Source organism: Furipterus horrens, unplaced genomic scaffold, assembly GCF_987537825.1.
Source record: "Furipterus horrens unplaced genomic scaffold, mFurHor1.1.pri manual_scaffold_2, whole genome shotgun sequence".
Lineage (NCBI taxonomy): Eukaryota > Metazoa > Chordata > Mammalia > Chiroptera > Furipteridae > Furipterus > Furipterus horrens.
This window is the reverse complement of record NW_028327172.1, coordinates 81,076,600-81,101,991: the sequence shown is the minus strand read 5'-3', so window position 1 is coordinate 81,101,991 and position 25,392 is coordinate 81,076,600.

The following is a 25,392-nucleotide window of genomic DNA, read 5'->3' as shown; positions in this document are numbered from 1 at the left end:
GATTATACCTGAAAAATCCTAAAACCCTAATTCAAAAGAACTTATGCACCTCTATGTTCATAGCAGCACTGTTTACAATAGCTAAGTGCTGGAAACAGCCTAAGTGCCCATCTGTAGATGAGTGGATCAAAAAACTGTGGTACATTTACACAATGGAGTACTATGTAGCAGAAAGAAAGAAGGAACTTCTAGGATTTGCAACAACATGGTTGGAACTAGAGAGAATTAGGCTTAGCAAAATAAGCCAGGCAATGAAAGAAAAATAACGTATGATATCACCTAATACAGGAAACTAAAGACCAACATAAACAAATGAACTAAATAGGACAAGGAGCAGAATAGTAGTCAATAGTGGGGAGGGGGGAGGGAGAGAAGGGGGATAAGTAAGGGAAGGGTTTAGTCAAGGAATGTATATAAATGACTCATGGACATGGACGACGGGGAGGGATATGATTGTGGGAGAAGGGGTGGGCTGGGGAGGAGCAATGGGGGAAAAATGGGACAACTGTAATTGAAAAACCAAAAAATAAAATTAAAAAAACAAACATGTATGGACCTAGAAGGTGTTAGACTAAGTGAAATAAGTCAGAGAAATAGAAATGCTATATGATTTCACTTAATATGTGGAATCTAAGGAACAAAATAAATGAACAAACACAACAGAAACAGATTCATAGATACAGAGAACAAACTGTGAGTTGCCAAGTGGGAGAGGGATTGAGAGGCTGAGTGAAAAGGGTGAAGGAATTAAGAAGCTGGTAGTTACAAAATAGTCACAGGGATATAAAGTACAGTACAGGGAATACAGTCAATAATATTTTAATAACTATGTATGGTGCCAGGTGGATATCTGAATTACTTTGTAAATTATATAATTGTCTAACCACTATGCTGTACACCTGAAACTAATATAAAATAATATTCAATGTCGACTTTAAGTTTAAAATGAAATTTTAAAAATAAAAAAAATAAAAATAAAAATCAGCTTGCAGAATTTCTAAAAATGTAACTATGCTCTCAAAAACTCAAGTTGGCTTCAGCATACAACTATATATAAGGATCAAGAAGCTTAGGATAATAAGGCTGCTGTGACCACACTGTCAAAACTGAATACATTTAAATAGAAAACATTTCCAAATGTCTCCTTCAGTTTGTCAACTAATGTTTAAATAAAGCATCTACTCTACACTGTTTCCCTGAGATCCCCTTTCACTCGCATAACTAACAAACAGGACATCATTTCTAAGAGTTTTGTTTTCTAAGTCAATAACAGTTATCAACTTACTCATCACCTCCCAATTTCTAAAATGCTCTCCTTGGTAGTACTAGTATATTGGGAATAGAAGATGATAAAGGGAAAGGAAAAATATGTGAAGGAACAGGCAAGAATTATAGTCTGAATGAACGTTGTGCAGAATATTTGTGTATAAATAATTAAAGAAATGAAATTAAGAGATTTGGTTTTTAAAAACTTTGATGAACAATAGTAATATTTTCTTTCACCCCAATTAATTCTCCCACACAACTGATAGCTTATATTAGGCACTATCATTGATACCAGTAGCAGAAAAATGCTTGCTATGGCCTCTATCTCCCAAAAGCTATGTGAATATTTTGAATGCCCTAAATACTGCCTTTCTAGTCTGATAAGTAGATAGATAGTACTATCCTTATCCATAAAAATGTTATTTCTCACCAACAAACCTCAGATTGGCTGGCTGCAAGAAATAAAGAAGAAAAAAAGTTTAAACAAGAAACATTTAAGTCATAGGTGGCTATATAATGTCCCCCCTGCCGTTGTTGAAGGAGGTATTTTGGAAACATGTTAAAATTTCCAAAAGTCTACCAAATATAGTACATAGAGCAAAAGCTGAAAGTCATGGTTATATTTTAACAATGTTCCAGACAAATATAACATTGTTCACCAAGCTATAAAATAAAAATAGAGAAAATGTAGAATGCCAATCTCATTGCAGGCTACCACTATCTCATTAATGTATTGGGTGTCCATTTTCTATTACCATCCCTTAAAGAAGTTTTAGTAAAGATACAGCCCTTATCTGTGATGCATATAAAATGAATTCGGTTACTAAACTTTCTTTGGCTGAATTAATTTTTAAAATTAAATCATTTTTACTATATTGTTGATTATGCTATTATAGTAATCCCATTTTCAACCTTTGCCCCCCTCTACCCAGCATTCCCAAGTCCCTCAGGCTATTTCACACCATTCTTCATGTCCATGGATTATGTGCAAGTCCTTTGGCTACTCCATTTCCTATATTATACTTGACATATCTCCATGGCTATTCTGTAACTACCTTTTTGTGCTTCTTAATCCCCTCACCTCTTCTTGCATCCCCCACACACCCCGTCCATCTGGGAGCCATCAAAACGCTCTCTGTATCCATGATTGTTTTCCTGTTCTTGTTTGCTTAGTTTGTCTTTTTAGACTCAATTGTTGATAGGTATGTATTTTTGCTATTTCATTGTTCATAGTTTTGATCTTCTTTTTCTTGAGTAAGTCTCTTTAACATTTCATATAATAATGGTTTGGTGAGGATGAACTCTTTAGTTTTTTTCTTGTCTGAGAAGCTCTTTATCTGCCCTTCCATTCTAAATGATAGCTTTGCTGCGTAGAACAATCTTGGCTATATGTCCCTGCTTGTCATGACTGAATATTTATTGCCAGTCCCTTCTCGCCTACAAAGTTTCTTTTGAGAAATCAGCTGACAGTCTTATGGAAACTCCACTATAGGTAACTAATTACTTTTCTCTTGCTGCTTTTAAGATTCTCTCTTTATCTTTAACCTTTGGCACTTTAATTATGATGTGTCTTGGAGTGGGTCTCTTTGCATTCATCTTGTTTGGGATTCTCTGTGCTTCCTGGACTTGTGTGTCTATTTCCTTCACCAAATTAGGGAAGTTTTCTTTCATTATATTTTCAAATAGATTTCTAATTTCTTGCACTTTTTCTTCTCCTTCTGGAACTCCTATGATGCAAATGTAGGATTGCCTGAAGTTGTCCCAGAGGCTGCTTGCACTATTCTCATTTTTATATTCTTTTTTCTTCTTGCTGTTCTGATTGGTTGTTTTTTACTTCTTTATGTTCCAAATCATGGATTTGATTCTCAGCTTCATTCACTCTACTGTTGTTTCCCTATAAAATGTTTTTTTAAAATTTTAATTAGTGTATCCTTCATTTATGTATGGATCTTTTTTATGCTGTTGAGGTCCTCACTACATTCCTTGAGAATCCTTACAACCAGTGTTTTGAACTCTGAATCTGATAGATTGCTTATCTCCATTCTGCTTAGTTTTTTTGTGGAGTTTTAATCTGTTCTTTCATTTGGGCCATGTTTCTTTGTCTGCCTATTTTGGCAGCCTCCCTATGTTTGTTTCTATGTATCAGGTAGCGCTTCTATGACTCCCTGTCTTGGAAATGTGGCCTGATGTAGTAGGTGTCCTGTAGGGTCCAGTGGCACAGCCTCCCCTATCATCCAAGCTGGGTACTGGAGATTTGCCCTCCTCTTGTAGTTGAGACTTAGTTGCTGTTGTTAAGTCAGTGGGAGAGTTTTACCCAGGCCAGTCAGCTGCAAGGACTGGCTGTGACCACTTACAAATTCCACCCTCCATGGAAGATCAGCTGTGCAGGGGCAGGGTGTGCAGGCTCTGGGGTTTCCCAGATGATGCAGGCCAAGGTCAGCTCTCACCTGTGTTTTGCCTGGTAACACCCTGTCTTTGGTTGAATTTAGAATGATGTGGGCAATAGAAGAATTATTTCTGTGGAAAATATTCTCATGAAAGCATAATTAAAAAAACAAATTCTTTGCAAATACACAATACATTGTTCAAACATCATCAAGAGTCATCCCAATGATGAAGCAGAGTTTGATTAGAGAATGTGTTTGTTTAAAAACAAAATTTTTACATGTACAAAATAAAACTAATTAGCACTGTTAAACTCACACATAGGCTATAACGCATGATTTCACTTTTCCTTGTAATTTGTATTTCTTTAATTTAAATAGATTCAATATCTCACATTTTTTTGTTTAGCAAGAAAACTGGTAGAGAAAGTATATACTTTGGGATCAGATAGGTGTAGGTTCAAAACTAGTTTATTTTAGTTCATTCTTTTCTGAGACTCAGTGTCTTTACATGTAAAATGTAATCAAAAACACCTTCCTCATGTGGATTTTGTATTAGAAGGTCTGTGAATACATGAGGACCATAAATATTCTGTGAAGCATGTTCTACCACCTGGACCCACAAACATTCCCATAGTTTATAAGTCCAGTAGGATGGGTCCAGTGAAAGAGGATATGTATGAGACCAATGAGTTGAGGTGACAGTTGAATAGATAGTGAAACCACTGTCTACTCTGTGAATTTTGACATTATGTCAAATAAAAAGAAATTGTTATCTAAAATCACACCATTGTGTTTATCTATTCTTTCTTTTGTATTAGTAAGTATTCCAAACGTTCAAAAATGCCTAGTATAACATAAGGCATCCTGGTACCCATCACACAATTTAATAAAACATTTAAATTATAGTGGAATGTATTCTTTCAGTAAACTATGTATTAAAATATCATTTTTTGTTTGTTCAACCTGCTTCTCTAATTTTTGAAAACATAAACCCTGAATAATTTCAATCTCCTCTTTTACAAAAAAAGGACACTATTTTTACTATGTGTAGGGAACAAAAATGGATAAAATAAAAAAAAAATACAATCTAGGAGAACTAAAATATAGTTACAAATGTGGAGCATCTACAAAACAAAGTGTAGTTTTAAGTAAAACAGAAGCACACATAGAACCAGGGAGAATTCAGATCAAGGAGCATCCACATTCAATTTGAAAATAAGGAAAGCACTCATGGAAGACATGGCTTTTGATGTAGGCTGCAATAATTCGTAAGAATTTGAGAGATGGAAGAGTATGAGGCATAAGTCTTGATGAAAAGCCACACAAAATGACCATATAGCTTTAAGCACAAAGTAGATATATTGCAAAGTTTTTGGAAGCCTAGAGAATTGATAAAAGGCTAAAAGACACTGCTCAAAAAACAGGAAAGAGAAAGGCAGGTTTAGAAAATTGGCAAGAATCTTGCTCAGCAGGCAAGGGAAATCTAGCCAGAAACCATATGCTATACAACCTTTAAGCCATCACTACACTAAGAGCAACAACAACACAGATATGAGGTGTAAATGCTTTTGCTTCTTGCATCATTCTCCAGACTCAACATCTGCGAGGTTAATCTAGAGGCACCTAGGCTAGGTCATAGGCTAGCAGCTTGGCCTCACGAATTGGGGGGTAGAGGAGTGAAAACAAAAAAAGAAACCTACTCTTCGACATCATAAGCAGTTTGGATACCAGTAAATCAGTAGTTTGTGCTAATTTGGCATGTTGTGCGACTTGTATGTATTAAAATACTAATTTTTTTTTAGTTTAAACTTACTTTTCAATATTTTGGAAAATATGAACCTTGAATCATTTACATTTCCAGCCCTACCAGAGAAATTTACTTGGCACTGATATTCTGAGTGAAAGGAATACTCATTTGAAAGGCATCCTTCTTTGCCTACATAATCCTCAAAAGAAGCAGAAAATTACTATTGACAATACAAAGTTTCTCTAGAAGGATAATGCTTAATCCAAGTTCAAAGATTTCCTAAACAAGTGGAATAAAATTACAATACTGTGAATTATACATATATTGTACCTCTGCACTGAAATCTCTGCTTTTGCATGATAAAACTAGAGACAAAGATAACTATAAAAGTTCCGTTTGAAGTGAAGCTATAAGTCATTATCAATAAGAAAATGGTTGTTCAAAAATAAGCCCATTAAAGTTATCAGAAAAGCAGTTATTTTCGTGTTAAACAAAGTAAAATTTTGCAATTAGCTAACAACTGTCTTGTCACCCATTACCTGGAATCACAAACCTTGTTGAACAACTGAAAATGCTGTAGGAGGACATGCTATAGATTCAACAATGATCTGATCCCGATACACTTTGCTGTTTAAAACTGTTCTTTTTTTAAAAAAGTATATTTTATTGATTATATTGCTACAATAGTTCCAATTTTTTCCCCTTTGCTCCTCTCTGCCCAGCACCCCCCCCCCCAAGAATCTCTCCCCCAAGTTCATGCCCATGGGTCGTACATACAAGCTCTCCTGCCTCACACTTTTATATATTCTTCTTCTTCTTTTTTTAAATAATTAATTAATTAACTATTTTAACAATAAAAAATAACAATTCCTCCCTCTTAGACTTAAGACCCTTTATAATCTTATAAAGGATAATGGGCGAAGGTCTCAAGCTCCTCTAGCTGCTTCAAGCTGGACATGGTTGTCGTCCTACCTACCCTCGGGTCCAGAAATCCCTAATAAGAGTGGGGGTGTGGAGGGGAGGGTGGTCTTCCCACATGGGGAAGGATCGTGCAGATTCCAGGTCAGTTGGCTGTCCCCGGACAACGGCGTGCTTGGTTTAACAGGCTGGCACCCTTGTACTCTGGGGGCAACAGGTTTGGCAACAGGGTTAAAAAACATCATTCAATCCATAACCACTAGATGACAAAAGGCAGGGATTAATTTTTCAATGTCCCACATTAAATAAAAAAAAGGGCTTCTTTGGAAGAAGGTGTGCCAGGCACAACTCACCTGTCCAAAACCCTTTTGCCCATTATACTTAGTTTGGGCTGAGGGAAATATTTTAGGTATCCCCCCTCTCAGACCTCTGGGCTCTTTCTGTCCAAGCCATTAGGATAGAAAAGAGAAACCAGTTTTAAAGTGAAGCCCACAGACCACCCCATACTTCACCAACCCAGCCACTTAGTTCAGCCAAACAGTTGAGTCTCAGGAGGCAGTGATGCAGACAGGATTAAGTGAGGCCTATACATACAGACAATCACTCAGGTAATGAGATTGTAGGCTTATGCCCTTTGAAAACAGAAAACACATGTTAATTTATGTAACATAACCCAGATACAAGTGTCTAAGTCTATAGGATTGTCTTATCGGAAAGACATCCAGTTGCAAGGCATTTGACATTCTTCTTGCCTGTAAATTAAACATCTTTGATAATGCTACAGACATAGTTTAACTTTCAAATGAAAACAAATTTTAAATGAAAAGAAACTTTAAAGATGGTTAGCTGCACTACTTTATAGTCTACCACCGAGCATTGTGATTTTCCTTGAATCGTGATTTTTCTCCCTAAGATTACCCTCCTTATCATTAAAGGGACTGCATTAAGTCCATTTTTAATTTATCCTGTTCATTTCATAAACACAACAAGAGCAGCAAATGATCACTTATGATCTTTAGTTCTGCTTTGCTGGAACTTATGCAAGGAACATTTAGGGTGACCTTCAGCCTGCCCTTCAGGGCACAGAAGCTGAGCCACATACCTGGCATTCAGCCTTGCTTGTAAACACCCGTCTTTTTCAAGTCCTTCTGGTTTTCCATTTTGCCTTAAGGTCCCATCTAGCCATCTTTCAGGAAAACAACCTTCATTCCTCCCTGAAAAGATTGCTGTAGACCACAAAACCAAGGTACCAGGCCTTTTATCTCGTGGGCTTTTATTACCTTCAAAAGGCATTCCCAGTTCCTCTGGGCTTTTTGGTAACAACCAGAGCCCAAGCATGTCTCCTTTAGGCATGGCATTCTAGTCAAATTCTTGGTCAAAAAAACTCTCCATTAACAACTGGTCTTATTAGTTTTATGCAAAGAACCTTATGTCATTACTTACTTTTTAGAATGCCAAACTCTGGAGGGATCAGATAGGGAGAAACATAGACAGTGTGAAGGAAAATCCTTGTCCTTCTAATATTCACTGAATTTGCATTTCCATTCTTTATATTTTCATTTTTTCCCCCACTAAAATTTTTTTCCATTACAGTTGTCCCACTTTACCCCCCTCTTGCTTCTGCGCACCCTGCCACCCCCCTTCTCCCAGTCAGTTCCCACCCAGTTGTCCATGTGTCCCCCCTTGTTACTGTTAGTTTATTCCTTGTTTACATACCTCTGGTTCAGTTTTACTCATTTCTTTGTGTTGTTCATTAGTTTCCTGTAATAGGTGATAGCATAAGGTATTTTTCTTTTGTTGCCTGGCTTATTTCGCTAAGCCTAATTCTCTCTAGTTTCACCCATGTTGTTGCAAATGGTAAAAGTTCCTTCTTTCTTTCTCCTACATAGTACTCCATTGTGTAAATGTACCACAGTTTTTTGATCCACTCATCTACAGATGGACACTTAGGTTGTTTCCAGCACTTGGCTATTGGAAATAGTGCTGCTATGAACATAGGGATGCATAGGTTCTTTTGAATTGGTGTTTCAGGATTTTTTTGGATATAACCCTAGCAATGGAATTGCTGGTTCAAAAGGCAGTTCCATTTTTAGTTTTTTGTGGAAATACCAAACTGTTTTCCATAGTGGCTGCACCAGTCTGCATTCCCACCAGCAATGCACCAGGGTTTCCATTTCTCCGCATTCTCGCCAGCACAAGTTGTTTGTTAATTTGATGATGGCCATTCCGACTGGTGTGAGGTGGTATCTCATTGTGGTTTTTATTTGCATCTCTCTGATGGCTAGTGATGTTGATCATTCTTTCATATGTCTATGGACCCTCTGTATGTCCTCTCTGGAGAAGTGTTTGCTCAGTTCCTTTGCCCATTATTTAATTGGGTTGTCTCTCTTCTTGGTGTTGAATCGTATAAGTTCTTTATATATTTTGGAGATCAATCCCTTTTCTGAGGTATCATTGGCCAATATATTTTCCCATATGGTTGGTTCCCTTTTCATCTTGCTGATGTTTTCTTTTGCTGAGCAAAAACTGTTAGTTTAATGTAGTCCCATTTGTTTATTCTTTCCTTTATTTCCCTTGCCTTAGGAGACATATCAGTGAAAATGTTGCTACAGCGGATATCTGAAATTTTTCCTTCCTATGTTTTCCTCCAGGACTTTTATGGTGCCACGGCTTACATTTAAGTCTTTGATCCATCTTGAGTTTATTCTGGTGTATGGTGTAAGTTGGTGGTGTCTCCCAACACCATTTGCTGAAGAGGCTATTTTCACTCCATTTTATGTTCCTTCCCCCTTTGTCAAATATTAGTTGACCATATAGACCTGCGTTTATTTCTGGGCTCTCTATTCTGTTCCATTTATCTATATGTCTGTTCTTATGCAAGCCAGACTATTTTGATTACAGTGGCCTTGCAGTATATAGTTTGATATCAAGTATTGTGATTCCTCGTACTGTGTTCTCCCTCAAAATTGCTGTGGCTATTCAGGCTCTTTTTCAGTTCCATATAAATTTTTGGAGTATTTGTTCTAGGTCTGTGAAAAATGTCATTGGTACATTAATAGGGATTGCATTGAATTTATAAATTGCTTTGGGTAGTATGGACATTTTAATGATGTTGATTCTTCCCATCTATGAACATGGTATATACTTCCATTTATTTGTATGTTCCTTAATTTCTTTCTTCAGTGTTATGTAGTTTTCTGTGTACAGGTCTTTTACCTCCTTGGTTAAGTTTATTCCTAGGTACTTTATTTTTCTTGTTGCTATGGTAAATGGGATTTTTCTTTGAGTTTCTATCTCTGAGACTTTATTGTTGCTGTACAGAAATGCCTTCGATTTCTGAATATTGACTTTGTACCCTGCTATTTTACCAAACTCACTTATTAGGTCGAGTAGTTTTTTTGTGGAGTCTGTAGGCTTTTCTGTGTACACTATCATGTCATCTGCAAATAATGACAGTTTTACTTCCTCTTTTCCAATTTGGATGCCTTTTATTTCTCTTTCTTGTCTGATTGCTGTGGCTAGAACTTCCAAGACTATGTTGAATAGGAGTGGAGAGAGTAGACATCCTTGTCTTGTTCCTGACCTCCGGGGGAATGCTCTCAGTTTTTGCCCATTGAGTATGATGTTGGCTTCAGGTTTCTCGTATATGGCCTTTATTATGTTGAGGTATGCTCCCTCTATTCCCTTTTTGCTGAGAGTTTTCATCATGAATGGGTGTTGTACTTTATCAAATGCTTTTTCTGCATCTATTGATATGATCATGTGGATTTTGTCTTTCATTTTGTTTATGTGGTGTATTACGTTTATTGATTTGCGAATATTAAACCATCCTTGCATCCCTGGGATGAATCCCACTTGATCGTGGTGTATGATCTTTCTAATATGTTGCTGGATCCAGTTTGCCAAGATTTTGTTGAGGATTTTAGCATCTATGCTCATCAACAGTATTAGCCTGTAGTTTTTTTTCTTTGTTGTGTCTTGACCTGGTCTTGGAATGAGGGTAATACTGGCTTCCTAGAACGAGTTTGGGAGTCTTCTCTCTTCTTGGATTTTTTGGAATAGTCTGAGGAGGATAGGAGTTAGTTCTTTCCTAAATGTTTTGTAGAATTCACCTGTGAAGCCATCCGGTCCAGGGCTTTTGTGTGCCGGGAGTTTTTTGACTACTGCTTCAATTTTACTAGTTGTTATTGATATGTTGACTCTTTCAGCTTCTTCTTGACTCAGTTTTGGAAGATTATGTGTTTCCAGGAATTTGTCCATTTCCTCCAAGTTGTCAAATTTCTTGCCGTAGAGTTTTTTGTGTTATCGGTTGTGATTTCTCCTCTTTCATTTCTGATTTTATTTATTTGGATCCTATCTCTTTTTTTCTTGATGATCCTGGTTAAAGGCTTGTCAATTTTGTTTATCTTTTCAAAGAACCAGCTCCTACTTTTGTTGATCTTTTGAAATGTTAGTCTCTATGTCATTTAATTGTGCTCTGATCTTGATGATTTCCTTCCCTCTACTCGCTCTGGGGTTTGCTTGTTGTTCTCCCTGTAGCTCTTGTAGCTGTAGGGTTAAATTTTTTATTAGAGATCCCTCTAGCTTTTTTAGGTAGGCCTATATTGCTATGAACTTTTCTCTCAGGACTGCTTTCGCTGTATCACATAGGTTTTTGGGTTGTTGTGTGTTCATTATCATTCGTTTCCAGAAACTTTTTGATTTCTTCCTTGATGTCATTGATAACCCATTCATTATTTAATAGCATATTATTCATTCTTCATGAGTTTGAATGTTTTTGAGATTTTTCCTTGCAGTTGATTTCCAGTTTTAAGCCATTGTGACCTGAGAAGACGCTTGATAGAATTTCAATTTTCTTGAATTTGTTGAAGCTTGTTTTGCATCCTACCATGTGGTCTGTCTTTGAAAATGTTCCATGTGCACTTGAGAAGAATGTATATTTTGCTTCTTTGGGGTGAAAAGTTCTATATATATCGACTAAGTTTATTTGATCTGGAGTGTTGTTCAAAACGTCAATATCTTTGGTGTTTCTGTGCTTCGAAGATCTGTCCATTGTTGACGATGGGGTGTTAAAGTCCCATACTACGAGTGTGTTGCTGTCTATATCTTTCCTGGAGTCTTTCAAAATTTTCCTTACATATTTGGGTGCTCCTAAGTTGGGTGCATATATGTTTGCAAGGGTTGTATCTTCTTGATGGATTTTTCCCTTAAGTATTATGAAATGCCCTTCTTTGTCTCTTTTTATGGCCTTTGCTGTGAAATCTGTTTTGCCTGATATAAGTATTGCTACCCCAGCTTTTTTTTCATGTCCATTTGCTTGAAATACTTTTTTGCATCCCTTTCCTTATAGTCTGTGTAGATCTTTTATTCTAAGGTGGGTCTCTTGTAGACAGCATATATGTAGGTCATGCTTTCTAATCCATTCAGCTACCCTCTGTCTTTTGATTGGAGCATTTAATCCATTTACATTTAAGGTTATTACCGATAGGTACTTTTTCATTGTCATTTTCCCCCTTTGTACTTGTGTTCCTCTCTGTCTCTGTTTCTTCATCTTCTTAAAGCAGACCTTTAGCATCTCTTGCAATGCTGGTTTGGTGGAGATGTATTCTTTTAGCCTTCTTTTATCTTGGAAACTCCTTATTTCACCTTCCATTTTGAATGAGAGCCTTGCTGGGTAGAGTATTCTTGGTTTGTAGGCCTTTGTTTTTCATTGGTTGGAATATTTTTTGCCATTCCCTTCTGGCTTGTAGTGTTTCTGCTGAGAAATCTGATGATAGTCTTATTGGAGCTCCCTTGTATGTTAGGAGTTGTTTCTCTCTTGCTGCTTTTAGGATCCTCTCTTTGTCTTTGAATGTTGCTATTTTAATTATGATGTGTCTTGAAGTGGGCCTGTTGTGGTTCTTCTTCATTGGGACCCTGTGTGCTTCCTGGACTTGCATGACTCTTTCTCTCCTCATGTTAGGGAAGTTTTCTGTCATTAGTTTTTCAAACAGGTTTTCTATCCCTTGTTCTCGTTCTTCTCCTTCTGGAATTCCTATGATACAGATATTATTACATTTCATGTTGTCTTGCAGCTGTCTTAGAACTTCTTCATTCTCGTTCAGTCTTTTTTCATTTTGTTGCACTGTCTGGGAGTTTTTGTATACGTTGTCCTCCAGCTCACTGATCTGATCTTCCACTTCCTCTAGCCTTCCTTTAATTTCTTCTACTGTGTTAATTCAGAGATTGTATTCTTAATTTCCTGCTGGCTCTTATTGATAGTTTATATGTTTATTTTTTCATGCTGGTGTAATTCTCAATAAGTTCCTTGTAGGTTTTCTGGACTTCCTTGTAGTTTCCCTGGAGTTCTTTGTAGTTTCCGCTGAGCTTATTCAGCTTCTCCATAATCCATGTTTTGAATTCCATATCTGATAGTTTGCTCCCCTCTATCTCATTTAGCACTCTTCCGGGGATTCTACCTTTCCTTTCGATGGGGGTTGTTTCTCTCTCTCCCCATTTTTGTGACTCTTATTTTTTTTTGCTGCTTCTTAGATTGATCTGCCCTTCCTGGATCTGCCCCTGGTGGCCACAGATTGTCAGGGGGTACTTCTGTAGTCCAAACATTCCTCCCAGTTTTTAACTGCCACACATGGGTATAGGACCCCCTAATTTCATGTGTCCACTTCTCTTTCAAATCTCATCTTGGTTTCTTCTTTGTGTCCTTACTTATAGAACTTCTTTTTAGCTAGATTTCAGGCAGTTCTCAATGATCGGGGTTCTGTAGTGTAGTGGTAATTTTGATTGGGAGGATGCAAATACAGCATTTATCTGTCCATCTTGATTGGAAGCCTTAATAAAATTGTTAAGTCCCCCTAAACATGATCTGACCCTGCTGGGGATTGGGCCAAAGTTCACCAAGCCAAGAGGTCCTTAGATGAACCTGCCCATATCTTACACTTCTGCAGGTGGTGATGTTTTGCCTGTACTCAACCTTCCTTCCCAAGGAGAAAGTTTTAGGTGTACGGCCAGAGAGCCCTGGAGTTACCATCTACTTGCTAACCTCAGATGAGCTGCTGTACTTCTCCCAGTGTCAGTTTCTTGATCTGTCCAACAGGACCAGAAGAGCATGCACAAAAGTTTACTGAAGGTTCAAACTAACGGGCTCAGTGCAGAGATTGACATTTAACAGAGATGGTATGTAGTGATTGAGCACTTGGCCTCTGGACAAAGAGCACCCGGGATCAAAAAATAGCCCTGCCACTGGTCAGGTAACTGATTTTACCAGCTTTTCAATATCGCCCAGCTACAGTTTCCTCAGCTGTGGTCACTCTGAAGATTAATAAGATGATGTGTGAAAAAGAGTATCAAAGTCCCTGGAGTAGAATGAGAACTCATAAATGGTGTCTACTAATTTGCAAACACAGGTGATGGCTTTGTTGTAAACCATGTAGGGTAGATATTAGAAGGCCAAGATTTCGTTATATTTCTTCATTTATCTCTAATCTGATATAACTCATTAAATATGAGGCTGAGCTGCCTCTAACGCCCGGGCTCGGTTGGAAACTACTCTGTCCAGCGGAGCTTTCACAACCACGGCGGAACAAACTTGTCCAGGACACTGTATTTTGTCTGGGGGGGAAAGGAGGTGGCTGTTCCCTCTAAGTGGAGAAAGCGCAAGACCTTCGTTCCTCATGCTTTTTATTGAGAAGTGTATGCATGGGAGATACAAGGTCAAAATTCATACATTATCACTAGCTTTTAAGCGCCTGAATTACAGTTGACAGTTATATGTTACAAGTATCAATATAGAGGGCACAGTGACCAGTCTGTGTCAGGGTCTGTTAAACATCTTGACACCACACTGGCATTAGGTGCCAGGTTCCATACATTCCTTGTGAGAGATTTTTTATGTTTAACTAAGAGATAAGAAAAGCAGAGCAAGCTCCAAAGCATAATAAGGATTCTTTAAATCCAATTCCAGTGGAAACGCTCTGAGTGGCCTTTGGTCCTGTTTGCCGCACACCCTTCCAGTGTCCTGTTGAGACTCAGAGGCTTCCCGGGGGGCCTGGCTCATGGCTTGGGCTACAATTCTCAAAACCACAAGGAGCAGTTCCCCACAGAATGAATGCTTAATTGTAATTTTCATATTGTTATTTCTAATAGTTCTAATAAGTTCCTTTTAAAACCTGTCCTTTTAAAATTTGGGACTTTTTTTTGTAGTCTGTGACTCTTTGGCTTTCTTTTTAAATCTATGCTCAGTTTTTAAAATACTTCAAAGGTATTTATGATTCCAACAATTATAGAATCTCAAGTGCTTGACTATCTAATGTGACAAAGGAATATAGGTGATTTCAACTTATCTGAACATCCATGCACCCTTACCATCTCCAGGTATATGGATCTTATATTCAGTGGGTTCCAAATCTCATTTCCTTCTTTTTATTACTGTTGCTTTATAAAATAAGGTTCATTACAAATGTACATTTTGTGAAAGCATGTTTTGACTCATATTTGGGCATGTTTCTGTGGGAGGAAAAAGCAAACTAATTATTTGCTCTTGATATCTTAAGTGACTAAATTAGCCATGAATCTTAATAAACATAGTCACATATCAGCACTTAATTCGGATGACCACATTGCTGTCCAGAGATAAAGTTAGGATCTTCTTACTAAGAAAGAGGAGGACATGGAGGAAAGAGTAAGCTGCTAGTATAATCTCCACTACTACATGATTGCGTTCTCGATTTCTATATGTGTGAGGATCCTGAAAAGGGCAGTATACATGCATACAATATTCTCAGTAAATGGAGATAAACCATGGAGAATTAAAGTCTAACAGGTGGACAAAAGGTTGGCAGTAAAATTCAATGTAGTTTATTTTTAATGCCCGAGGATTATGTTTTTCGTGTGCTTAGGAGATTCTCCTTGTTGTATCTAAGGATTCAAAGTGAGTGCTAGACAGTGCTGCCTTGGGCAGTGTTGCCCACGAGGTCCAGCGAGTGTGAATGTTAGGAGGCTCTTAGAGCAATCTGGGACTTTTTTTGTGCCATGAAATATTCACTCTAAAAGTCTCAATAAGGACTGCACTTGGGTATAGAGGTGTAATTTGGATTTATGATAGATTACTCACTGCCTGCAACGATGAGTCAGTGCTGACTTGTTTAAACCATGGTCTTTCTTTCTTCCTTCCTTTCTTTCTTTCTTTTCTTCCTTTTCTTTCTTTCAATTTTTAATTAAAGTATTATATATGTACACAAAAATCTTTAATATCATGATCAAAGAGCTCAGTGAATTTTCACCAAGTGTGTAATCTTCCTCGAAGTTAAAGAAACAAAGATGAAAATCAAAATACATTACTGGAACCCAGCTCTGGTGGTTCCAGACCCAGGATGACACACAGACCAGTGAGAAGGTATTCACAGGCTAACTATTGCCCCTGCAGCCGCCTCCCAGCCTGTAGGATCCTGGAAGTCCAGCATCCCCTCTGAGGTCCAGGTCCTGCTCTGCCCCATTAGCACCATCAAGTTCCTGAAAATGCCTCAGAGGCTGCTGCCTAGAACCAAGAAGCAGGGCCTGCAAGCTTAAGGCCATGAAGAGGGGCGAGGAAAAGCATGGCAGGGAAGCCTCCTGCAGGCCTGACCCTGGGCCACTCTTGCACTAGGAGAAGTGAGGCAGAGTTTGCTGAGTCTAGACTGAGCCAGGACTGGCACTGCCTCCCAGGGTGAGCCTGAAGGACCACCCACTGAGGCACAAGGGCTCAGCAAGCAGGAAGCCACACCAGCTCTCCAGGAAGAGGCTGAAGAGGAGACGAATGAGGAGCCCACAGTGATATTCCCTGAGGACAGACTGCGGCAGCCTACAAGGGAAGAGGCCTGAGTGAGGAGGGGCACCTGGAGGCCCCCTGATCCATGCTTGCAGGGAAGCAACATGGGACAAGCACTGTGCAGATGCTGCTTGTGGTGGGAGCTCAGAGAATGCGGCCACCTTCAGGCCTCTGTGGCCCTAGGGTGACTACAGACTGGGGAGTGGAAGTTTGGTGGCATTCACCCACCCCTGCTCCAGCGGGAGATTGGGAAGCACCTAAGTGTCCCTGAAGGTCATCTGGGCACACCCGTCCCCGAGAATCTTTGCAAGCGCCTGTACATTTTTTCCCCGACCCCTACTGCGAATTCCAATTTTATCACAGCAACAGTCCCAAGTGTCACTTCTTGGCTTTCGACTGTGTTGTTGGTTGCTGGAGAAGCTTTCTGGGATCCTACTCTTTGAGAACAGATCTACTGAGCTGCGGCCTGGGAACCCAAAGGTCAACATTTCCATTCCCGGTCAAGGTACATGCCTGGGTTGCGGGACAGGTTCCCAGATGTGGGTGTGTTTCTCTCACACATCAATGTTTCTTCCTCTCTCCTCTCTCTAAAAATAAATGAAATCTTTTTTTTAAAGACTAAACTTTCAGGTATTTATTGCAGCTGATTCATGATTTTATGTTAATAGCTTGAAGACAAGCCCAGAAAAATTAGTTTAGAATTCAGATAGTTGGAGAGTTATAATCTTTAAGTTTACATCTGGGAATAGTGTGCAAAAGTAAAGTTACATACACTGAGATATATTCAGACCACTCTAAACCAGTTCCAACACTGGCCAGAAGGACTGGCTACCCTCTCTTTCAAAGATATCTGTGAGAAAGCTATACATGTGTAAAACCCCAGCATTAGTCTACAAAGCACTCCCTGATGTAGCCTGAGAGTCCCCTAATCCCTGCTTACATATTTAAAGCATTCAGTGATTATCTTGACAACTGGGCTCTACCTGAGGCCCATAAGTGGTCTCTGGAAGTCCTCAGCGTCCCAGGTAAACAAGTTTGCTACATTCAGCAGGTAAACTCTGAACCCAAGCCAGCCTTACAGTTTTTAACCTTAAAAAGTTTCCAGTAACTGGACTCCAGATGTTCCTATTCCCACTGAAAACATTTTCCTACCACTGCTAATACTATAATGACAGTACAAAAGAGCAGAAATTACAATTTCAGACCTGCCAAATCCTCAACTCCTGGCCTCTCAGCTTTCTCCTTCTCTGGATGAAATTCCACCTTGTCGGACAGGTCAGTGGAGTAACCATAACAGAGGGAAAAGCCTAGTCCAGTCCTGGCCACATGGTAAGCCCTCAATAAATGATAGCTATTACCATCATCATGATCATAGCTTAGTATTGAGTGGCAGGATAACAGAAATGACACAATCTCCCCAAGGACACAAGTCAAAGGACACAAGTCAAGCCTAACACAGGGAAGGAAACAGGCAAGAGGCGTATTTGGTGCCTGACAGTTGCCAGGTACTCTCCTAAGCCCTTCATTATTTAATTTTCGTGATCTCCACCTTTACAAGCAAGGAAATTCAGACACTCACTGAAGGTCTGGCCAACCTGAAAAAGACTGAATCCAGAGCCTGTGCTCTTAAACACTATTCCGCACTGAAGAAAGTTCTCTTCCACAGAGAGAGATGGCTCAGGGGGCAGATTATTAAATATAAGATTTGAGTTTGAAAAGTCTTTGGGCCCCACCCACCCCTGTTGACACTTGAACATTATCCAATGCTAATTCAACACTAAAGGGTAGAACAACGTTGTTTTTAGGAGCCTGGACTGGTGAGTCAGATAACCAGGTAGGTCTGTTGTGAGGCACATACTAGCTTGGCGACCTTAGCTTTACTGATCCTCGGTGTCCTCGCTGCAAAACGGGGAAAAGTAACACCTACATCACAAGCTGTTTCCAGTACTAGTGCAAGAGTTTCCCTAAGCCGCTCAGTCCAAAGCTCATTAAAAGTTCATTGTAAATAGTAGGAGCCATGAAAGAGGGGAGAAAGATTGGAATCCCAGCAGAAAGCAGAGCTTGCCCCAGGGGTGTGAGTGAACAGACAAGAGTGCGAGGAACCGCCCCGCGCCCACTGCCCAGCAGCCTGCCCCACCGCTCTGGGGTTGCGATTCTCCGGCCGACCCCGCCCAGGAGGAGCGGGACAGCGGTGCCCTGTGCTGCTGCCCTAAGAGGCGGAGGAGCTGCGGGAGCCGCTGTTCTCCTTCCCGTGGGAGGCAGCGGCGGCAGCGATGGGGGAGCTCTGCCGCATCGGCTGGGGCCTCAGCGGTGGTGGCGGCGGCCGGAGCGGCGGTAGGAGCGACGCCGGAGGTAGTAGAGGCGGTCGGAGCAGCGGAGGTCCGAGCGGTGGTAGCGGCAGGAGCGGCAGTGGGAGAGGCGACGGCAGAAGCGGCGTCCGGAGCGGCCGTCACAGTGGCTGTCACAGGGCGGCGGAGGCGGTCAGAGCGGAGGCGGAGGTAGGAGAGGCCGTGGGATAAGCGGTCGGAGCGGCGCTGGGAGAGGCCGTGGGATAAGCGGTCGGAGCGGCGCTGGGAGAGGCAGCGGCGGCGATCGGAGCGGGGGCAGCGTCGGAGTGGCGGTTTGGCAGCATTCGCGTGCACCTGCCCCAGCCTCAGCCCGAGATGGAGAAGCCGCTAAGCGTCCTGGAGGGTGGTCTGGGCGCGCCGTTGGCTCCGGAGCACTCGCTCGCGCGCGCGCGCCTTCCTCGTGCCCCCCACGCCCCGGCTGGGAGTTCCAAGGGTATCCAGGCAACAGCCCCAAACGGATACTTCTTGGCTTGCTTTCGCTGGCTGTGGAAGCAGCTTTTTATGTTCCCGGTCAGAGCTCACGGACGTGCCCAAATGGGCAATTACCTGGGGGGACTTTGCCCCCCACCCCCGCCCTGGGTCCCAGGAGGCCAGGTCAGAGCTCCCCTCGCCCGCCAGCGGCACCCAGTTGCCCATGCTCCTCCACCTCCTGCAGGGCCCGCCGGCCAGTACCTGCTCACAGGCTGTGTGCCAGCATTCGTAAGACTCTGTTTCAGGATCCCTCAGAGCCTGTGGTTTTTCCTGGGGATCCTAAGTTCCCTGGGTAGGCGTTGCCACCAGTGGGCCTGTGGGGAGAAGAGGGAAGACGTGGGTGGGCAGGAGGAAGACTCCATTGTCCCAGAGAGTCAGGCTGAGGAAGCACTATCTACCTTCAGGCCCCCGGGGGTCCAAGGAGGCCTCTGCGGGGCATCCTCCAGCTGCAGAGCCTGGAAGAGGGAAGCCATGGTAAATCCCAGGCCTCGGTGAGGAGCTCCTCCTGCCTTTGCAGGAACACAATAACAAGCTCTTACAGCTCCACTCGAGGCTTCCCACCAATAGAGAGGAGGCAGCATCCCGCCCCTTGCCACGCCAGGCTGCCCCAGAGGTCCGGGAAGACGGTGAGCCAGCAGGGCCCTGGGGCTCCCTCCTCAGCTGCCACCTTGCTGCAGAGGCTGAGCCGGTCTGAGAAGGGCCAAGGGGCCACCAGAGGGGAGACACCATCCTCAAGGCCCCACAAACGTAAGACTTGCCTGCTGCCATGCAGGCGAGGGCCGCCTCTAAGGCTGCCACCAGCTCCTGAGCCTGGTTACAGGGTCAGCCTGGAAGACTTGGAGAGGGAAAGAAAGGCACAGACACGGAGCATCCTCAGCGCTCTGGGTGGTGAGGTGGGGGCCCTCCCGAGCTATAGGGCTGCGGAGCCTCTGCCTTCCTCCCTGCAGCCAGACACCTCTGCAGTGAGCGCCAGCCCCTCAGCCGGCACATCCGCAGGCTTCACTGGCAAGCCTGCTTGTGAGAGTGAGTTGACCCCCATGGACACCAGCCCACCTACCTATGCACTTCCCTCGGGGGCTCCACCTGACCCTGGAGACTGAAAACAGGCAGCCTCAGCCCCAGCCCAGGCCCCAATCTCCACTCTAGGCCAGCCAGCCCTGGGCAGCATCACACAGGCACCCCTGGGAACGCGTGCCGGCTCCAGGCCTGCGTTGGCTGCCACAGGCCCCAGGGCTCAGAACAAGCGTAGGCTTGGAGGCACTAGTGCGCCCACCTTAAATCCCATCCACGGACCTGCACCCAAGTGGAGCTCCCATCCTTCCACCCAAGGGCTGGGCACCACCACCAAGGTGGCCTCTAGTGTGGTGTCCCTCTCAGCCTCCACCCCCAGGGGCGCTGCCTCTGCTGTGGACATGGCAAGAACTCAGAGGACCACCAGCCTACCGATCACTGGGGCAGTCAGTGCGGGCCCATCAGCGAGCACATCCGCAGGCTTGGCTGCCAGGCCAGCCTCTGACAGCGAGGTGATCCCCATGGACACCACCCCACCTCCCTAACTCTCCTCTCCGGGACCCCTCTCTGGCTCTAGTGGGAAAAGCCTTGCTGACAGGGCCCCACCATCGCTTTGCCAGAAAACCACTGGCCCATCAACCCAGTTTTTACTGAAGAACTAAGAACTTGGAGCTCCAATACACGCTCTTTTGTCTGCGAGGTGTCGTGAAGACAATCGTGAAACCCAAGAGAGCGTCACAGCACAGGCTTCATTCGTGGCCAGAGGATGGAGGAGAGGGAGTTGAAATTCTCAAATCAACCTCTCATTTTGCTGGAGTCTGAGAGGTTGCATATATAACAGGAGGTTGGCAATGAGGGCGCGGTGCAGGCTATTAAGGAGGAATCCTCACGGTCTTTCTGGGAAAGGAGGAAGCTGGCAACTGGAGAAACCAAGGAAGAGAAGCACAAATGGTAAGGATCTGGGTCAATGTGATGGTCTACTTTCTCCTCTTACATTATGTCATATTGTATAACTTGAAGGGACAAAAAAGTATAGCACAGCCTCCCAGGTGCTGGTGCCAAAGGTGCTGCTTGGGTTTGGCGGCTGGGCCAGGATCCCTGCTCCCTGGAGTTGCCTTCAGCCTGCCAGACTCCTCCCCTCTTTAGCACTGCAGTGACTTAGTTCTGGTCAGAGGCGGATTTAGGTCGGTTGAGGCCCTGGACGGGGAAGAAAATATTGGGCCCCTTAAAAAAAAAGAGACAGGGAAAATAAAAGTACATGTTACCCATATTTTATGCAGCGTAGTAATGAAACCAAACTGAGTGTCTTTAGAAAAGTGTGAAGTTGGGGTTTTGCGGGGCCCTTCAGACGTTGGGGGCCCAGGGTGCGTGCCTGGTGCGCTCGCCCTTAAAACCGCCTCTGCTTCTGGTAGGGCTGCAGGGCCCCAATTACTTGTTTAGAATTGATATTTCAGAAGGACTTAGAATGATTTATTTAAGATTCATTCATGTTTAAATCAGTAGTGTGTTACTTTTTCTTGTTGACCAGTATTTCATTGTATGGCTATACCACTGTTTGTTTATTCACATGCCATGAAAGTTCTGACAAGTTTCAAAATTGTCTTTTATGCTAACTGTTCTAATAGGTAAACACTGGTATGTCTCTGGGGTATTGATTTGTAGTTTCCTAATGATTCATGAGGATTTTCTTTTCATATGCTTATTACCATGCACAGATTTTCTTTGGGGCAGAATCTTCAGACCTCTTTCTCACTTCAATCAATCGGCAGTTCTTTGTTTTGTTGTTGTTGTTTTAATTTAAAGGTTTTTCACATATTCTGGGCACGTATTTATCAAAAGTGGGAGCCCTCCAATTTTGTTGTTTTTCAACATTGCTTTGGCTATTTTGGGCTCCTTGCAATTCCATGTGAATTGAATGACCAGCTTTTCTATTTATGTCAAAAGGGTGATGAAATTTTGATTGAAATCGCATTGAATCTGTACTCATTTAGATAGTATTGATATCTCGATAATTTGTCTTCTGACCCATGAACACAGAATACCATTCTATTTATTTGGACATTTTAAATTTATTTCATCTGTTCTTTATAGTTTTCAGTGTACAAGACTTTCGTAACTTTCATATCCTTGGTTAAGTTTATTTCCAGTATTTAGTTCTTTGAGATGCTATTGAAATGGAATTGCTCTTTAATTTTCTTCATGGATTGTCACTGCTGGTGTATAGAGACACAACAGATTTTTGTATGTTGATCTTAGGACCTGCAAATTTGCTCATTTCATTTGTTGTTGCCACAAGTAGATCTGTGGTAGATTCTTTGAAAGATTATATATATCTATGGAATCATACCATCAGTGATATAATTTTACTTCTTCCTTTCTGATTTGGATGCCTTTTCTTTCTCTTCCTTGTCTAATTGCTCTGGCTAGAAGTTTAGTATAATATTGAATAGCGGTGGTGAAAATAGGAATCCTCGTTTTGTTCCTGATCCTGGTGGGAAAGATTTCAGTCCTTCAATATTGATTTTGTTGTTTTCTGTGGGGTTTTCATAGGTTACCTTTATTACGTTGAGAAAGTTCCTGTCCATTTATGGTTTTCTCAGTGTTTTTTTTTAAAAAACTCTATTTATGGTTTTCTCACTGTTTTGTTTTATTTTTCAAATCATGAAAGAGCATTAGATTTTGTTCAGTGCCTTTTCTGTGTTTATTGAGGTGATTAATAATTAATTTCATTCCATTAGTGTCTATTGTATGGACTGATTTTCTTATATTGACCTTCTTGCATTCCTAGGATAAATCCTACTTGTTCATGGTATATAAGCCTTTTTGCATGCTTCAGATTCAGTTTGTTAGTATCTTGTTGAGAAGTGTTTCATCTACACTCATTAAAATGTATCCTGGCTATTATAATTTTTGGGGGAGGTGGGATGTGTGTCTTTATCTGACCTTAGTATAAAAAAACTGGTGATCTCATCAAATGAGTTAGGAAGGGTTCCCTTCTATTCTGTTTTGGAAGAATTTCAGAGATATTGGGGTTACTTCTTCCGTGTTTAATTGTGTTCTTCAAGTCTTTTGTCCTTTCTTTCTTTTTTTCCTATCCTCCCGTGAAATTTTTTTATTGCTTTTTAGAGAAAGACAGGAAAGGGGAGAGAGAGAGAGGCATTGATTGGTTGACATTTTGTACATGCATTGACCAAGAAATGGACCCACAACCTAGGTATGTGCCTTGACCAGTAATCAAACCCACAACCTTTCAGTTATGGGATGACGCTCCAGCCAACTGAGCCACCCTAGCCAGAGCTCAGGTCTTTTTTTTTTTTTTTTTTTTTTTTTAATATAAGTGTTTACTGCTCCACATCATTTCTCACAACTGCTTTTTCTTCATCCCATTAGTTTAGGTGTGCTGTGTCTTCATTTTTCATGGTCTCTAAGCTCTTCCAGTGGATTTCAAACAGTTGTTTGAAGTCTTTGACTGGTCTATTTTCTGAACTTTCTCAGGAATTTTTTCAGTCAGTATATTTTTTTCTGAATGGGCCATACTTTTTACATTTGCTAATGCCTTGTGATTTTCTTCTTGAAAATGGGATGTCTTACTATTATACTGTAACTTTGGAAATCAGATTTTCCCCTTGTCCAGGGTTTGACTGATTTTTTTGTGATGGTCGAAGGTTATAGTAGTCCGTTTTCCAGGGGCTTGCTGAACTATTTTTAGAGAGGATGTATTTCTTGCTCTGCATGGTCACTGAAGACTGCTCCTCAGCATATGTTCGGGTAGTGTTTGGACAGAGATCTTCTTGCATACCAGGAGTCAGAAAACGAGAGAGTACACCTGTTTTCAGTCTTTGAAGATTGGCTGTTAGGGCTGTCCCTCAGCACTTAGCCAGGTTTGCACTGAGCCCAGGGACCAGCCGAAAGTGAAAGCTTATTTCTTCAAAGGTAATTTTTGAGCAAGCATGTTACCTGAGGCATGCATGTGGCTTTCTAAATTCCCCAGATAGATGGGTGATTTTGAGTGCTCTAATTTCCCAATAAAAGCTCTCCCCCCAATTCCACCCCCCCCCCAATGCATTTTGCCATCTGTTGTAGGCCTCAACCAGAATCTTTTGGTCCAGGCAGCTACGGGTTGTTGGCCAGCTTAATGGCTTCAAGCAATGCCCGGGTCTTTTCCAGCCATCAGGGAGCTCTCAGACAGCTTTAGAGCAGACCTACACAATAATTAGCAAATAGGTCTTGCTCTGCTTTCTCCAGACCTAAGGACCAGGATCCCACGCTGGGAATTGGGGAATGCAGTTTTCATGACTACAGCCAAGCTGGGGGGTGGGGAGTGGCCCAAGAGCAAGGGAAACCACCACAAAGCTTTCCTACCAATTTTAAGTAGCCTTTTTAAAAATTAATTGTTTGCTTGATTGCTGTGAACCTTTGACCATTTATAAAGTTCTAACAAAATACAGTTAATTTAAAAAAATTAGTGTTTAGTAGAAATGATTTTCATTTTATACTATTCTTGGAGATTGTTCCTGACAGGCTGCAGAACTGCTGCACTCTTTATTAAAAGTTTTTAAAATTTATTTTTTAATTACAGTTTACATACAATATTATATTAGTTTCACATAGTACAATATAGTGGTTGACTATATTCCCGATGCCATACCTCACATCCTCATGTTTATTTTTATAACTTTCAATTTCTACTTCCTAATCCCTTTCACCTTTTTCACCCATTCATTTGTTCCCACTTCCATCCTGTGACCATCAGTTTGTCCTCTATGAGTTTGTTTCTGTGGGTGAGATTGTAAATTGTCTCAGCTACTATGGAAAACAGTATGGAGCTTTCTTAAAAAATTCAAAATAGAACTACCATATGACACAACAATTCCACTTCTGGATATTTATCAGAAAAAAACTCCAAAAAAGATTTATGTTCCCTTATGTTCTCTGCAGCATTATTTGCAATAGCCAAGAATTAGAAGCAACCTAAGTATGCATCAGTAGATGACTGGATTAAGAAGGTGTGGTACACACACACACACACACACACACACAGAGGAATATTACTCAGCCATAAAAAAGAATGAAATTTTGCCATGTTAGATACCATTTGATTTCACATACATGTGGAATTTTTAAATAAGGAGAACAAACAAAACAGAAACAAAGTCAGGGTCCTGCTTGTTTTTCAATGTTTTTTTCTAGGGGAGATTGGAGCTGCCATGTTGCTGATGCCACTTCTCTGTTTTGGCTTTAAGGAATTGATTATGAAAGTGACTTGTGTGTCGAGCCATATCAGAATTAGAGCTGCTGAATTAAAATGACGTTTGAGTGAGTTTCCTAGAACTTAACTGGCTTTTTTCTATATTAGGTCTCCTCATTTTGTTGATGTGTCATTGCGTAGTTTGTCCCTCTGTTGTGACCTGGTAAGCCGGGTTTGCAGCACAGCAATAACTT